The sequence below is a fragment of the Haematobia irritans genome, chromosome 3, assembly GCF_050003625.1.
Source record: "Haematobia irritans isolate KBUSLIRL chromosome 3, ASM5000362v1, whole genome shotgun sequence".
NCBI lineage: Eukaryota > Metazoa > Arthropoda > Insecta > Diptera > Muscidae > Haematobia > Haematobia irritans.
Window position 1 is genome coordinate 233,182,592 of NC_134399.1, and position 18,446 is coordinate 233,201,037.

Sequence of the window (18,446 nt, forward strand, 5' to 3'; positions counted from 1 at the left end):
TATCTAAATGGCATTATGTATTGCTGATGCTTGCAATTTGCAAACTTTTTAAATCCACCATTGACAGTGGATGAAAATATTTAGCGATCATTTTTATCGTGAGACCCAATGTTGAAATTTTCCAAGGGTTTTTGAATAAGCTTGGGTACCTTCTCTGAAAACAATTGGATTGAACCAGCTGAAGTCAACGACATTATTATTCATACTATTCGCATGAGACGTGATCCATGTGATGCTTTAAATTATAGCTCCCACCTACACCCAATGCAAATTTTTTCAAATGCAAACGTTTTTAAGAAACAGATAAATTTTTCACTTTCTTCAAAGGTGAAGCCATAAATCCTTTTCGTGTTATTTTAACTGATAAAACGATTTTCGAAAACTTCAATTAATATTTTCCAAGAAGTCAAGAATTTTACTTCCAAATTACTTACCGTCAGAAGAAAAAACTGGCATTGAAGATATTGAGTACTCTTTTACTTGTAACGAGTACTCAAAAAATTAGTCAGTAACGAGTACTTGTAATCAAATACTCGTTACTTTCCCAACACTAGGATATGACATCAAAAAACGAATCGCCAGTCCATAACAACAGCAGCAAGGTTATAATTAGATTCAAGACCGATGGACTTTAATTAGACATGATGAAAACTCTGAAAACACTTCAGCCTGCAATGGACGCAGCAGACCCAAAACGACATAATGTTATTGTGCGATCGGTCGATTTAAATGAGGGCATTAAAATAAACCGACGATTTGGTAATTTTTCTTCGACTTTTCCAGGACTTATTTCCCAATAAACATCTGCCTCAATATATGAATTCATTCAATATTGTTACAAGACATGGTACAAGTATTTGTAAGGAAGCCCCACTAGCCCAAAAATAACATTTATAGAAACAGCTCATCACAATGCCATTAAAAAGTAAATAATAAATACAAAAATATCTATTTGAAATCAGTATCACCCATGAAATGTGTTTATTAATGTTATGGAAATACATTTTGGGTGAAAAGTTCAATTGTGGGCAAGATTTTTGGTCATTTTCACAACTTACCTGATTCTAACAAAGACAATATTTACGTATATCTTACTTGTATTTGAGTTATTTCCGAAATTCCAATTTCAATTTAATATTTTAACAATAACAAAAGTCAAAAATGTAATAATATGTTTTGAAGTTTTGATGGGCTCTTTAGTGTCATCTGATGAATTAAGGCTGCCTTATAAATAATTGTGCCATGACAACAAATTGAACCCTGGAAAGTCATCCTTGATTTTTGTACACTAACGTCATCCTTCGTCATTTTGACTACGGCCTATTTCCAGGCTCTATAAATTGCATCGTGAAGAAAAATGATATCCAAAATTTCGTTTACTATTTTACTCCGTTCATTTTTAATTAATAATAAACAAAAAGTCATATTTTGGTTGAATTAGTATAACTTGAATTTATCATTTTACAAACGACCGAAACCCCCTTTATGCCGAAAATCAAATTAAGCGTCGTCATTTTGACGAAGGATGACTGTCCAGGGTTAAGCAAATACTTGAATATAAGCAAATACTGACAAAGAAAGTCCTGCTCAAATGAAAAAATTGTAATCACTTGATATCATGAAAGTTCATTTATAAATAAGCATTGACTACCTTATAAATAATTGTGCCATGTTACAAGAAAAATATCAACAATTACAAAATAACAGAAATGGGTTGACTATGTCTCGAGATTAATACTTACCAATCGACAACATAGATCATCAATCAACACCAATCAAGTTTACGTCAAGTAAGTACATCGTTATTTTAATATAGCCGTATTTACTTTGCACACAATTATGAATTTAACAATATTGAATTGTTTATACATATTAAGAACATTTAGATAGTATTATTTGACCTAAACACTTTCTTAATTTAGCAATAATTTACTAAGAAATTTTGTAATTTTAAATAGTTCTGATTCTACTTCGATTCTGTGACTTGTATGCGAAATATATCGCTACAAGAGTTTCATCGATTCTCTAAATTGTGTTGCACGCCGTTCGGACTCGCCTATAAAAAAGAGGCCGCTAGCTTCGATATGAAAAAGGTTTAAATGTATCAGGGAATTTGTTGAAAAGTCTGACTTCCAAGAAAATACAGATAATGAACTACTCAGTTAAATGCAAGCCCAAGAAGTTTTATATACTCTTTTGTATTACAACAAACCCGTGCAATACAGTATAGATCAGGAGATACCCAAATAGACACCTTATATATGTAGTGTATACAAATTTAATTACAAATGCACGCAAAATAGGTTTTATGTCATTGGATTCTCTATTTTTTTACTTTTCTTTTAGACGGGTTTTTTCGCATATCTTATAATTATAGTAATATTTTTATATATGAAATAAAAAATTGGTGTCTTATAGTTGCCCTTTAATTATTTTTGTTTAGTTTGGTTTTGATATTTGCCAAAGTATTCGTATGTATTTCAAGATTATAGCTATTTATATGCGACGGTAATTATTTATTTATCATATATCATGCGCAATTTTTTTATCTGTACCTTAGTACGTGTAGAATTGCTGTCCAAATTTGTTTTTTCTAGTTGTTGAGTACGAGCTTTAAATAATACCCCAAAAAGGCTCAACTTTTTTGGGCACCTATATGTAGATCTAAATATAAATTGACTAACAAACTCGGCGTAATCCGTTTGCCGTTTTTCCTAGCTTCGTTTTACGTAACATTTCGTTTGGTGATTAAAAACGAATAGCCTTATAAAAAGTATGATGGGAATTTTAAATGAAGGACTGGTAAATTGGACAGCAAACAGGGAAATCTTAATGGAATATCAAGCCGGCTTCCGTAAGAACTATTCTACTAGTGATAATTCATATAACTTATACGCTATAGTAAATTTAAAATTCGCATAAAGGAAAAAATCTTTGCATTTTCCGTAGGCTTCAAGGCAGCGTTTGATAAAATATCGAGGCAAGCACTTATTTTTAAACCATATGACGGGAATTTTAAATGAAAAAAATTGTAAATTGAACCAAAAAACGAAGAAATCTTAATGGAATATCAAGCCGGCTTCCCCAAGAACTATTCTACCAGTGATAATTATATAACTTATCTGCTACAGTAAATTTAAAATTCACATAAAGGAAAAAAAATTTACATTTTCCATAGACTTCAAGGCAGCGTTTGATAAAATATCGAGGCAAGCACTTATTTTTAAACTTCATACAATGGGTGTTTCAACAAAATTTACAAACCTCATTGAAGATATTTATAAAATCACGAAATCGGCGGTTTGAATTGGTGAAGAAATATCGGATTATTTTGCGGCAAAATCCGGAGTTAAGCAAGGTTTTTTAATGTCGTATTTGTTGTTTGCCTTGTATGTAAATGATATACATTACGATCTTGGGGGAGGAACCCAAATTGAACAAGAGAATATTCTGCTACTAATATATGCGGACGACATTGTAATATTGGCAGAAGATGATATAGTGTTACACAATATGATTAGAAACCTGGAAATTTATTGCGACATGTGGAATCTGGAATGAACATCAGCAAGTCGGAAGTAATGGTGTTCAGAAATGGAGGAAGAATCCGGCGACAAGAAAAATGGTTTTATAAAAGAAACGAACTGAAAATTACAAATCAATATAAATATTTGGGAGTACTGCTAACACCAAAAATGAGGTTCACATCACATGTTGAAAATGGAACGCTACAGGCAAAAAGTGCCATAAACTCTACCTGGAAGAACTTTTTAGGGAAGAGAGAAATATCGGTGGCAAATAAATGGAAAGTGTACACAGCGGTATGTAGATCAATTCAAAATTATGCTGCTCAGGTGATGGGATTCTGAAATTTCAACGAGGTGGATTCTTTTCAAATTTATTTCCTCCAAAAGACTTTGTATTTACCTAGCGGTGTGTAGATCAATTCAAAATTATGCTGCTCAGCTGTGGGGATTCTCCAACTTCAAAGAGGTGGATTTTTTCAAATTTATTTCTTCCAAAAGATTTTGTATTTACCTAGCCACACTCGTAACTATATACTTATGCTGTAAACAAATATTGAAGCAGCACATCTATTTTCGCTTCGCCTTCATTAGCTCATAACAATGTCATTAAAAAGTAAATAATAAATACGAAAATATCTGTTTGAAATCAGTATCTATTGTAATACTTGTTACAATCAATAGAGGTTTCAATTATTTCTTAATTGAAATAGGCCTTGCATTTTCTACATGTTTTTTTTGTTTAGATATTTTTCCATTCTGAAAAATCCCGTATAGAGAATAAGTACATTTTGTTTTTCCTTGTCAAAAACTTTTAATAAATTCGTTGTGTGTTTCAATTACAAGAGGTTATGGGCGACGCAAAGGAGACACACGGAATCCCTCAGTTTAAAGGAGATGGGTTCGACGATTGGCAGTTCCGGGTAAAAGTACATCTGGATTCGTTAAATTTGAAGGAAGTTCTGACCGGCGACCCACCAAATGAAGCAGCTGCCATAGCTGAATTTAACCAAAATGACAAGAAAGCTAAAGAAAGGATTGTAAGCTTTGTTCACTCAGATTGCTTAAGCTTTATACGAGAAAAGGAAACAGCTAGATGTGGACCAATTTGCAGAATTCGTTTGCTAAGAAATCGGTGGTAAACCAGCTTCTTTTAAGAAAAAAAACTGACGAAACTAAAAATGAATGAAGGTGATACTATCATATCTCATATCCTTGCGTTTGATAACTTGGTGAGGCAATTAAAACTTGCCGGGGCTACGATGGAAGACTCCGATGTTTTGGCGCAGCTATTTCTGACCCTCTTGTTACAGCATTGCAAAACATGGATAAAGGAAAATTAGATTTGAATTTGGTAAAAGAGCGATTAATATCAGAAGAGGCTAAAATGACAGACCGAAGCGACGGTAATGTGGATGATAAGACAGCGTTTTCTACAAGAAAGTATCGTTTATGGTGAATACAAAACAAATTGCTACTAATGTTGTAGGTGTGGCCATATGCCATCATAAACCACACACGATAAAATGATGGCATGTGCTTACTCCACATTTATCCCGCCAGCCTACCTATTACGTCCTTATCTCCCACTGTGATATATATCACATGCCCCATCAATGGGAGGCCCAGTCTCTGTACTATGCCCAGCATAAAATAATAAAATAAATAATAAATAAATATAATCAAAATACGATACAAAAATATTAAAATTGTAAATATATAATAATATATAAATAATACCCTATGCGACACTCCCATCTTAATAAAGAGTGTATCGCCCTCATTTCTGAGGAAATCTCCTACATCTACCTCAACATATCGCCGTGTAGGCCCCTAATTGGTCTGCCTATAACGTTTTCGACCCACACCACCGGGTCTCATCGGCAGGCTTTTTTACCCCCACAAATAAAAATATAATACAATATAATAAAATTATCTATAATATAAATAATAATAATAAATAAATAATTTATAATATGAATACCAAATAATTATAATACAGATGTTGGACTCCAAGGACTCGACACAACCATTCTGTGGAATCCTTAGACTCCTCCAACTGATATACCTATATCCTAGACATTGGACCCAGAGGACTCAAACACAACCAAACATTGTTGTGGAATCCCCCGATTCCCACGTCCGTATGTCAATGTCATACATATACCCACCCATCAGTCCGCTCCTAGACACCCTATCAGTCCTATAGTCCTAAACCCACCTTACTAGTCACAGTAATTCTAACCCCAGCCTCGTCCCCTACACTTATATGCGGACATAAATGGAAAACCTAATATAGAAGTCCAAAAACCAACTTCTATCAAAACTCCTAATGTTTATACTGCTCAGTAACATAACACCAATTGTGTTACTAGACCACTATACCAACATCTTGGAAGTGGCCCTCCTCCACAGTTCAGAAACAGACAATAGAATGAAAAATACCGTGTCCTATATCCCACCCCACCCCTCCCCTCCTAAACCCCATACAGTCCTGTCAGACCGTCCCGTACGTCCCCCGTACCAATACGCGCCAAGTCATAAACCAATCATGTCACATATGATCGGCATACCCTACCATGTGTCAACACAACTTGAGTCATAGTCCAATCAAGTCACATATGACTGGAACCCTACCATATGTCCAATCAAGTCACATATGACTGGAACCCTACCATGTGTCCATTAACCATGATATACATTAATCGTAATCATGGCTACTCATCCGTCTTGTCATTTTCCTATACCCACCAAAAACCAATTACACGTCCCCTCCCTCCCACACTGGCACCTAATCCCCTATCCCTATAAAATATACCAAATCCTCAAACAATCGAATACCTAAACCACTTTTCAGTGCTAATTTCATGCGTCCTTAAATGTTGTAGGTGTGGCCACATGCCATCATAAACCACACACGATAAAATGATGGCATGTGCTTACTCCACATTTATCCCGCCAGCCTACCTATTACGTCCTTATCTCCCACTGTGATATATATCACATGCCCCACCAATGGGAGGCCCTATATCCCAGTCTCTGTACTATGCCCAGCATAAAATAATAAAATAAATAATAAATAAATATAATCAAAATACGATACAAATATATTAAAATTGTAAATATATAATAATATATAAATAATACCCTATGCGACACTTCCATCCTAATAAAGAGTATATCGCCCTCATTTCTGAGGAAATCTCCTACATCTACCTCAACATATCGCCGTGTAGGCCCCGTAATTGGTCTGCCTATAACGTTTTCGACCCACACCACCGGGTCTCATCAGTAGGCTTCTTTACCCGCACAAATAAAATAAAATAAAAATATAATACAATATAATAAAATTATCTATAATATAAATAATAGTAATAAATAAATAATTTGTAATATGAATACCAAATAATTATAATACAGATGTTGGACTCCAAGGACTCAACACAACCATTCTGTGGAATCCTTAGACTCCTCCAACTGATATACCTATACCCTAGACATGGGACCCAGAGGACTCAAACACAACCAAACATTGTTGTGGAATCCCCCGATTCCCACGTCCGTATGTCAATGTCATACATATACCCACCCATCAGTCCGCTCCTAGACACCCTATCTGTCCTATAGTCCTAAACCCACCCTACTAGTCACAGTAATTCTGACCCCAGCCTCGTCCCCTACACTTGTATGCGGACATAAATGGATAACCTAATATAGAAGTCGAAAAACCAACTTCTATCAAAACTCCTAATGTTTATACTGCTCAGTAACGTAACACCAATTGTGTTACTAGACCACTATACCAACATCTTGGAAGTGGCACTACTCCACAGTCCAGAAACAGACAATAGAATGAAAAATACCGTGTCCTATATCCCACCCCTCCCATCCTAAACCCCATACAGTCCTGTCAGACCGTCCCGTACGTCCCCGTACCCATACGCGCCAAGTCATAAACCAATCATGTCACATATGATCGGCATACCCTACCATGTGTCTATTAACCATGATCTACATAATTGTAATCATGGCTAATTGACCGTCTTGTCATCCCCCTATACCCATCACCGTCCAATTAACCGTTACCACAACTTGAGTCATAGTCCAATCAAGTCACATATGACTGGAACCCTACCATATGTCCAATCAAGTCACATATGACTGGAACCCTACCATGTGTCCATTAACCATGATATACATTAATCGTAATCATGGCTACTCATCCGTCTTGTCATTTTCCTATACCCACCAAAAACCAATTACACGTCTCCTCCAACCCTACACTTAATAATATCCCTACCATCCCCACCCCCTTCAAAGACAGGTACGTAGATATAACCCTCCCTCCCACACTGGCACCTAATCCCCTATCCCTATAAAATATACCAAATCCTCAACAAATCGAATACCTAAACCACTTTTCAGTGCTAATTTCATGCGTCCATAAATGTTGTAGGTGTGGCCACATGCCATCATAAACCACACACGATAAAATGATGGCATGTGCTTACTCCACATTTATCCCGCCAGCCTACCTATTACGTCCTTATCTCCCACTTGGATATATATCACATGCCCCACCAATGGGAGGCCCTATATCCCAGTCACTGTACTATGCCCAGCATAAAATAATAAAATAAATAATAAATAAATATAATCAAGATACGAAACAAAAATATTAAAATTGTAAATATATAATAATATATAAATAATACCCTATGCGACACTCCTATCCTAATAAAGAGTATATCGCCCTCATTTCTGAGGAAATCTCCTACATCTACCTCAACATATCGCCGTGTAGGCCACTAATTGGTCTGCCTATAGCGTTTTCGACCCACACCACCGGGTCTCATCAGTACGCTTTTTTACCCCCACAAATAAAATAAAATAAAAATATAATACAATATAATAAAATTATCTATAATATAAATAATAATAATAAATAAATAATTTATAATATGAATACCAAATAATTATAATACAGATGTTAGACTCCGAGGACTCAACACAACCATTCTGTGGAATCCTTAGACTCCTCCAACTGATATACCTATATCCTAGACATTGGACTCAGAGGACTCAAACACAACCAAACATTGTTGTGGAATCCCCCGATTCCCACGTCCGTATGTCAATGTCATACATATACCCACCCATCAGTCCGCTCCTAGACACCCTATCAGTCCTATAGTCCTAAACCCACCCTACTAGTCACAGTAATTCTAATCCCAGCCTCGTCCCCTACACTTATATGCGGACATAAATGGAAAACCTAATATAGAAGTCGAAAAACCAGCCTCTATCAAAACTCCTAATGTTTATACTGCTCAGTAACGTAACACCAATTGTGGTACTAGACCACTATACCAACATCTTGGAAGTGGCCCTACTCCACATTCCAGAAACAGACAATAGAATGAAAAATACCGTGTCCTATATCCCACCCCTCCCCTCCTAAACCCCATACAGTCCTGTCAGACCGTCCCGTACGTCCCCGTACCCATACGCGCCAAGTCATAAACCAATCATGTCGCATATGATCGGCATACCCTACCATGTGTCTATTAACCATGATCTACATAATTGTAATCATGGCTAATTGTCCGTCTTGTCATCCCCCTATACCCATCACCGTCCAATTAACCGTTACCACAACTTGAGTCATAGTCCAATCAAGTCACATATGACTGGAGCCCTACCATATGTCCAATCAAGTCACATATGACTGGAACCCTACCATGTGTCCATTAACCATGATATACATTAATCCTAATCATGGCTACTCATCCGTCTTGTCATTTTCCTATACCTACCAAAAACCAATTACACGTTTCATCCAACCCTACACCTAATAATATCCCTACCATCCCCACCACCTTCAAAGACAGGTACGTAGATATAACCCTCCCTCCCACACTGGCACCTAATCCCATATCCCTATAAAATATACCAAATCCTCAAACAATCGAATACCTAAACCACTTTTCAGTGCTAATTTCATGCGTCCTTAAATGTTGTAGGTGTGGCCACATGCCATCATAAACCACACACGATAAAATGATGGCATGTGCTTACTCCACATTTATCCCGCCAGCCTACCTATTACGTCCTTATCTCCCACTGTGATATATATCACATGCCCCACCAATGGGAGGCCCTATATCCCAGTCTCTGTACTATGCCCAGCATAAAATAATAAAATAAATAATAAATAAATATAGTCAAAATACGATACAAAAATATTAAAATTGTAAATATATAATAATATATAAATAATACCCTATGCGACACTTCCATCCTAATAAAGAGTATATCGCCCTCATTTCTGAGGAAATCTCCTACATCTACCTCAACATATCGCCGTGTAGGCCACGTAATTGGTCTGCCTATAACGTTTTCGACCCACACCACCGGGTCTCATCAGTAGGCTTCTTTACCCCCACAAATAAAATAAAATAAAAATATAATACAATATAATAAAATTATCTATAATATAAATAATAATAATAAATAAATAATTTATAATATGAATACCAAATAATTATAATACAGATGTTGGACTCCAAGGACTCAACACAACCATTCTGTGGAATCCTTAGACTCCTCCAACTGATATACCTATACCCTAGACATTGGACCCAGAGGACTCAAACACAACCAAACATTGTTGTGGAATCCCCCGATTCCCACGTCCGTATGTCAATGTCATACATATACCCACCCATCAGTCCGCTCCTAGACACCCTATCAGTCCTATAGTCCTAAACCCACCTTACTAGTCACAGCAATTCTAACCCCAGCCTCGTCCCCTACACTTATATGCGGACATAAATGGAAAACCTAATATAGAAGTCCAAAAACCAACTTCTATCAAAACTCCTAATGTTTATACTGCTCAGTAACGTAACACCAATTGTGTTACTAGACCACTATACCAACATCTTGGAAGTGGCCCTACTCCACAGTCCAGAAACAGACAATAGAATGAAAAATACCGTGTCCTATATCCCACCCCTCCCCTCCTAAACCCCATACAATCCTGTCAGAACGTCCCGTACGTCCCCCGTACCAATACGCGCCAAGTTATAAACCAATCATGTCACATATGATCGGCATACCCTACCATGTGTCAACACAACTTGAGTCATAGTCCAATCAAGTCACATATGACTGGAACCCTACCATATGTCCAATCAAGTCACATATGACTGGAACCCTACCATGTGTCCATTAACCATGATATACATTAATCGTAATCATGGCTACTCATGCGTCTTGTCATTTTCCTATACCCACCAAAAACCAATTACACGTCTCCTCCAACCCTACACCTAATAATATCCCTACCATCCCCACCCCCTTCAAAGGCAGGTACGTAGATATAACCCTCCCTCCCACACTGGCACCTGTTCCCCTATCCCTATAAAATATACCAAATCCTCAAACAATCGAATACCTAAACCACTTTTCAGTGCTAATTTCATGCGTCCTTAAATGTTCTAGGTGTGGCCACATGCCATCATAAACCACACACGATAAAATGATGGCATGTGCTTACTCCACATTTATCCCGCCAGCCTACCTATTACGTCCTTATCTCCCACTGTGATATATATCACATGCCCCACCAATGGGAGGCCCTATATCCCAGTCTCTGTACTATGCCCAGCATAAAACAATAAAATAAATAATAAATAAATATAATCAAAATACGATACAAAAATATTAAAATTGTAAATATATAATAATATATAAATAATACCCTATGCGACACTCCCTCCTAATAAAGAGTATATCGCTCTCATTTCTGAGGAAATCTCCTACATCTACCTCAACATATCGCCGTGTAGGCCCCGTAATTGGTCTGCCTATAACGTTTTCGACCCACACCACCGGGTCTCATCAGTAAGCTTCTTTACCCCCACAAATAAAATAAAATAAAAATATAATACAATATAATAAAATTATCTATAATATAAATAATAATAATAAATAAATAATTTATAATATGAATACCAAATAATTATAATACAGATGTTGGACTCCAAGGACTCAACACAACCATTCTGTGGAATCCTTAGACTCCTCCAACTGATATACCTATATCCTAGACATTGGACCCAGAGGACTCAAACACAACCAAACATTGTTGTGGAATCCCCCGATTCCCACGTCCGTATGTCAATGTCATACATATACCCACCCATCAGTCCGCTCCTAGACACCCTATCTGTCCTATAGTCCTAAACCCACCCTACTAGTCACAGTAATTCTAACCCCAGCCTCGTCCCCTACACTTGTATGCGGACATAACTGGAAAACCTAATATAGAAGTCGAAAAACCAACTTCTATCAAAACTCCTAATGTTTATACTGCTCAGTAACGTAACACCAATTGTGTTACTAGACCACTATACCAACATCTTGGAAGTGGCCCTACTCCACAGTCCAGAAACAGACAATAGAATGAAAAATACCGTGTCCTATATCCCACCCCTCCCCTCCTAAACCCCATACAGTCCTGTCAGACCGTCCCATACCCATACGCGCCAAGTCATAAACCAATCATGTCACATATGATCGGCATACCCTACCATGTGTCTATTAACCATGATCTACATAATTGTAATCATGGCTAATTGTCCGTCTTGTCATCCCCCTATACCCATCACCGTCCAATTAACCGTTACCACAACTTGAGTCATAGTCCAATCAAGTCACATATGACTGGAACCCTATCATATGTCCAATCAAGTCACATATGACTGGAACCCTACCATGTGTCCATTAACCATGATATACATTAATCCTAATCATGGCTACTCATCCGTCTTGTCATTTTCCTATACCCACCAAAAACCAATTACACGTCTCCTCCAACCCTACACCTAATAATATCCCTACCATCCCCACCCCCTTCAAAGACAGGTACGTAGATATAACCCTCCCTCCCATACTGGCACCTAATCCCCTATCCCTATAAAATATACCAAATCCTCAAACAATCGAATACCTAAACCACTTTTCAGTGCTAATTTCATGCGTCCATAAATGTTGTAGGTGTGGCCACATGCCATCATAAACCACACACGATAAAATGATGGCATGTGCTTACTCCACATTTATCCCGTCAGCCTACCTATTACGTCCTTATCTCCCACTGTGATATATATCACATGCCCCACCAATGGGAGGCCCTATATCCCAGTCACTGTACTATGCCCAGCATAAAATAATAAAATAAATAATAAATAAATATAATCAAAATACGATACAAAAATATTAAAATTGTAAATATATAATAATATATAAATAATACCCTATGCGACACTCCCATCCTAATAAAGAGTATATCGCCCTCATTTCTGAGGAAATCTCCTACATCTACCTCAACATATCGCCGTGTAGGCCACTAATTGGTCTGCCTATAGCGTTTTCGACCCACACCACCGGGTCTCATCAGTAGGCTTTTTTACCCCCACAAATAAAATAAAATAAAAAATATAATACAATATAATAAAATTATCTATAATATAAATAATAATAATAAATAAATAATTTATAATATGAATACCAAATAATTATAATACAGATGTTGGACTCCAAGGACTCAACACAACCATTCTGTGGAATCCTTAGACTCCTCCAACTGATATACCTATATCCTAGACATTGGACCCAGAGGACTCAAACACAACCAAACATTGTTGTGGAATCCCCCGATTCCCACGTCCGTATGTCAATGTCATACATATACCCACCCATCAGTCCGCTCCTAGACACCCTATCTGTCCTATAGTCCTAAACCCACCCTACTAGTCACAGTAATTCTAACCCCAGCCTCGTCCCCTACACTTGTATGCGGACATAACTGGAAAACCTAATATAGAAGTCGAAAAACCAACTTCTATCAAAACTCCTAATGTTTATACTGCTCAGTAACGTAACACCAATTGTGTTACTAGACCACTATACCAACATCTTGGAAGTGGCCCTACTCCACAGTCCAGAAACAGACAATAGAATGAAAAATACCGTGTCCTATATCCCACCCCTCCCCTCCTAAACCCCATACAGTCCTGTCAGACCGTCCCGTACGTCCCCGTACCCATACGCGCCAAGTCATAAACCAATCATGTCACATATGATCGGCATACCCTACCATGTGTCTATTAACCATGATCTACATAATTGTAATCATGGCTAATTGTCCGTCTTGTCATCCCCCTATACCCATCACCGTCCAATTAACCGTTACCACAACTTGAGTCATAGTCCAATCAAGTCACATATGACTGGAACCCTATCATATGTCCAATCAAGTCACATATGACTGGAACCCTACCATGTGTCCATTAACCATGATATACATTAATCCTAATCATGGCTACTCATCCGTCTTGTCATTTTCCTATACCCACCAAAAACCAATTACACGTCTCCTCCAACCCTACACCTAATAATATCCCTACCATCCCCACCCCCTTCAAAGACAGGTACGTAGATATAACCCTCCCTCCCATACTGGCACCTAATCCCCTATCCCTATAAAATATACCAAATCCTCAAACAATCGAATACCTAAACCACTTTTCAGTGCTAATTTCATGCGTCCATAAATGTTGTAGGTGTGGCCACATGCCATCATAAACCACACACGATAAAATGATGGCATGTGCTTACTCCACATTTATCCCGTCAGCCTACCTATTACGTCCTTATCTCCCACTGTGATATATATCACATGCCCCACCAATGGGAGGCCCTATATCCCAGTCACTGTACTATGCCCAGCATAAAATAATAAAATAAATAATAAATAAATATAATCAAAATACGATACAAAAATATTAAAATTGTAAATATATAATAATATATAAATAATACCCTATGCGACACTCCCATCCTAATAAAGAGTATATCGCCCTCATTTCTGAGGAAATCTCCTACATCTACCTCAACATATCGCCGTGTAGGCCACTAATTGGTCTGCCTATAGCGTTTTCGACCCACACCACCGGGTCTCATCAGTAGGCTTTTTTACCCCCACAAATAAAATAAAATAAAAAATATAATACAATATAATAAAATTATCTATAATATAAATAATAATAATAAATAAATAATTTATAATATGAATACCAAATAATTATAATACAGATGTTGGACTCCAAGGACTCAACACAACCATTCTGTGGAATCCTTAGACTCCTCCAACTGATATACCTATATCCTAGACATTGGACTCAGAGGACTCAAACACAACCAAACATTGTTGTGGAATCCCCCGATTCCCACATCCGTATGTCAATGTCATACATATACCCACCCATCAGTCCGCTCCTAGACACCCTATCAGTCCTATAGTCCTAAACCCACCCTACTAGTCACAGTAATTCTAATCCCAGCCTTGTCCCCTACACTTATATGCGGACATAAATGGAAAACCTAATATAGAAGTCGAAAAACCAACCTCTATCAAAACTCCTAATGTTTATACTGCTCAGTAACGTAACACCAATTGTGGTACTAGACCACTATACCAACATCTTGGAAGTGGCCCTACTCCACAGTCCAGAAACAGACAATAGAATGAAAAATACCGTGTCCTATATCCCACCCCTCCCCTCCTAAACCCCATACAGTCCTGTCAGACCGTCCCGTACGTCCCCGTACCCATACGCGCCAAGTCATAAACCAATCATGTCACATATGATCGGCATACCCTACCATGTGTCTATTAACCATGATCTACATAATTGTAATCATGGCTAATTGTCCGTCTTGTCATCCCCCTATACCCATCACCGTCCAATTAACCGTTACAACAACTTGAGTCATAGTCCAATCAAGTCACATATGACTGGAACCCTACCATATGTCCAATCAAGTCACATATGACTGGAACCCTACCATGTGTCCATTAACCATGATATACATTAATCCTAATCATGGCTACTCATCCGTCTTGTCATTTTCCTATACCCACCAAAAACCAATTACACGTCTCCTCCAACCCTACACCTAATAATATCCCTACCATCCCCACCCCCTTCAAAGACAGGTACGTAGATATAACCCTCCCTCCCACACTGGCACCTAATCCCCTATCCCTATAAAATATACCAAATCCTCAAACAATCGAATACCTAATTGGTCTGCCTATAACGTTTTCGACCCACACCACCAGGTCTCATCAGTAGGCTTTTTTACCCCCACAAATAAAATAAAATAAAAATATAATAAAATTATCTATAATATAAATAACAATAATAAATAAATAATTTATAATATGAATACCAAATGATTATAATACAGATGTTGGACTCCAAGGACTCAACACAACCATTCTGTGGAATCCTTAGACTCCTCCAACTTATATACCTATATCCTAGACATTGGACCCAGAGGACTCAAACACAACCAAACATTGTTGTGGAATCCCCCGATTCCCACATCCGTATGTCAATGTCATACATATACCCACCCATCAGTCCGCTCCTAGACACCCTATCTGTCCTATAGTCCTAAACCCACCCTACTAGTCACAGTAATTCTAACCCCAGCCTCGTCCCCTACACTTGTATGCGGACATAACTGGAAAACCTAATATAGAAGTCGAAAAACCAACTTCTATCAAAACTCCTAATGTTTATACTGCTCAGTAACGTAACACCAATTGTGTTACTAGACCACTATACCAACATCTTGGAAGTGGCCCTACTCCACAGTCCAGAAACAGACAATAGAATGAAAAATACAGTGTCCTATATCCCACCCCTCCCCTCCTAAACCCATACAGTCCTGTCAGACCGTCCCGTACGTCCCCGTACCCATACGCGCCAAGTCATAAACCAATCATGTCACATATGATCGGCATACCCTACCATGTGCCTATTAACCATGATCTACATAATTGTAATCATGGCTAATTGTCCGTCTTGTCATCCCCCTATACCCATCACCGTCCAATTAACCGTTACCACAACTTGAGTCATAGTCCAATCAAGTCACATATGACTGGAACCCTACCATATGTCCAATCAAGTCACATATGACTGGAACCCTACCATGTGTCCATTAACCATGATATACATTAATCCTAATCATGGCTACTCATGCGTCTTGTCATTTTCCTATACCCACCAAAAACCAATTACACGTCTCCTCCAACCCTACACCTAATAATATCCCTACCATCCCCACCCCCTTCAAAGACAGGTACGTAGATATAACCCTCCCTCCCACACTGGCACCTAATCCCCTACCCCTATAAAATATACCAAATCCTCAAACAATCGAATACCTAATCCCCTACCCCTATAAAATATACCAAATCCTCAAACAATCGAATACCTAATCCACTTTTCAGTGGCACCTAATCCCCTACCCCTATAAAATATACCAAATCCTCAAACAATCGAATACCTAATCCACTTTTCAGTGCTAATTTCATGCGTCCATAAATATTGTAGGTGTTGCCACATGCCATCATAAACCACACACGATAAAATGATGGTATGTGCTTACTCCACATTTATCCCGCCAGCCTACCTATTACGTCCTTATCTCCCACTGTGATATATATCACATGCCCCACCAATGGGAGGCCCTATATCCCAGTCTCTGTACTATGCCCAGCATAAAATAATAAAATAAATAATAAATAAATATAATCAAAATACGATACAAAAATATTAAAATTGTAAATATATAATAATATATAAATAATACCCTATGCGACACTCCCATCCTAATAAAGAGTATATCGCTCTCATTTCTGAGGAAATCTCCTACATCTACCTCAACATATCGCCGTGTAGGCCCCGTAATTGGTCTGCCTATAACGTTTTCGACCCACACCACCGGGTCTCATCAGTAGGCTTCTTTACCCCCACAAATAAAATAAAATAAAAATATAATAAAATTATCTATAATATAAATAATAATAATAAATAAATAATTTATAATATGAATACCAAATAATTATAATACAGATGTTGGACTCCAAGGACTCAACACAACCATTCTGTGGAATCCTTAGACTCCTCCAACTGATATACCTATATCCTAGACATTGAACCCAGAGGACTCAAACACAACCAAACATTGTTGTGGAATCCCCCGATTCCCACGTCCGTATGTCAATGTCATACATATACCCACCCATCAGTCCGCTCCTAGACACCCTATCAGTCCTATAGTCCTAAACCCACCTTACTAGTCACAGTAATTCTAACCCCAGCCTCGTCCCCTACACTTATATGCGGACATAAATGGAAAACCTAATATAGAAGTCCAAAAACCAACTTCTATCAAAACTCCTAATGTTTATACTGCTCAGTAACGTAACACCAATTGTGTTACTAGACCACTATACCAACATCTTGGAAGTGGCCCTACTCCACAGTCCAGAAACAGACAATAGAATGAAAAATACCGTGTCCTATATCCCACCCCTCCCCTCCTAAACCCCATACAATCCTGTCAGACCGTCCCGTACGTCCCCCGTACCAATACGCGCCAAGTTATAAACCAATCATGTCACATATGATCGGCATACCCTACCATGTGTCAACACAACTTGAGTCATAGTCCAATCAAGTCACATATGACTGGAACCCTACCATATGTCCAATCAAGTCACATATGACTGGAACCCTACCATGTGTCCATTAACCATGATATACATTAATCGTAATCATGGCTACTCATGCGTCTTGTCATTTTCCTATACCCACCAAAAACCAATTACACGTCTCCTCCAACCCTACACCTAATAATATCCCTACCATCCCCACCCCCTTCAAAGGCAGGTACGTAGATATAACCCTCCCTCCCACACTGGCACCTGTTCCCCTATCCCTATAAAATATACCAAATCCTCAAACAATCGAATACCTAAACCACTTTTCAGTG